Source organism: Anopheles funestus (assembly GCF_943734845.2).
Source record: "Anopheles funestus chromosome X unlocalized genomic scaffold, idAnoFuneDA-416_04 X_unloc_125, whole genome shotgun sequence".
NCBI classification, from domain to species: Eukaryota; Metazoa; Arthropoda; class Insecta; order Diptera; family Culicidae; genus Anopheles; species Anopheles funestus.
The window spans coordinates 30,001-31,131 of record NW_026045067.1 but is presented as its reverse complement, the minus strand read 5'-3'; the positions used below and the strand labels follow the sequence as shown (position 1 = coordinate 31,131).

At 49.2% G+C, this 1,131-nt stretch overlaps 1 non-coding gene across 1 annotated transcript; it reads left to right on the top strand.

The window, feature by feature from the left end:
* The first annotated feature begins 803 nt into the window (after positions 1-803).
* Positions 804-961, top strand: LOC125772851 (5.8S ribosomal RNA). The gene has a single exon (XR_007419701.1). It is a non-coding gene; the product is annotated as a 5.8S ribosomal RNA (ribosomal RNA).
* The last annotated feature ends 170 nt before the right edge of the window (positions 962-1,131 follow it).

The following is a 1,131-nucleotide window of genomic DNA, read 5'->3' as shown; positions in this document are numbered from 1 at the left end:
GCAATACGTATCCGGCCACGGCACGGAACGAACGGGAACTGTGGTGCAGACATACAAAGAGTTAAGCCTACTAGTCATTAACTCTAAGGACGGGGCCATGGGGCGGTACGCAAAGGATACGGATGAGCGAGTATGCAGGCCCAATACTCAATAGCTCGATCCGATCCAAGCACATGAGTTGACTGCGGCGCCAGGTTAACCAATGTGCTAGATTCTATTTGGCCAGTAGAATCTTGTGTCTTACGCGATTTGATACCAAGACACCAGAACGAAAGTTAGTTGAAGAGTGATTAAACTCTTATGAAGAATGGTTGTGCAATCACAACTTATGACTTTAACCTATAAAGTGGATATGGACTATCAATTATAACATGGGGCACACACCATGTTCTCGATCCAATCCACGCACACGAGTTGCCTGAGTAGCGACAGGTATACCGATGTGCAATACGTATCCGGCCATAGGCACGGAACGAACAGGAACTGTGGTGCAGACATACAAGGGCCATGGGGCGGTACGCAAAGGATACGGATGAGCGAGTATGCAGGCCCAATACTCAATAGCTCGATCCGATCCAAGCACATGAGTTGACTGCGGCGCCAGGTTAACCGATGTGCTAAGAGAGTTGTTCCTGGGCCTTCAAAGTGACTTCAAAACTATCTTAGCGAATGGTGGCCATGGGCGTAGACATGAGCCACAAGTCACAAGGCCTGGGACTATTGGGTAATAAAGACAACTTAGTCAGAAAGTTAGTCTTTGGACGTACCACCGGGATTGTGTTACATTGGGAACCTTACTATAAAACCCTAGGCAGGGGATCACTCGGCTCATGGATCGATGAAGACCGCAGCTAAATGCGCGTCACAATGTGAACTGCAGGACACATGAACACCGATAAGTTGAACGCATATTGCGCGTCGGACGATTAAACCCGGCCGATGCACACATTCTTGAGTGCCTATCAATTCCTTGATATACAACAAACCAAACTTCAGGGTGGAGCGTGCCACAATAGAACACTATGGCGAGCAGCCCGTCTAGTGTCGTGGGGGAAACACGCTTCCACACTGTGCATAATGGCGTGCTCGGGACCTTTGTTGGGACCGCAGGGCGCTGAAAGTAAAGGGGTG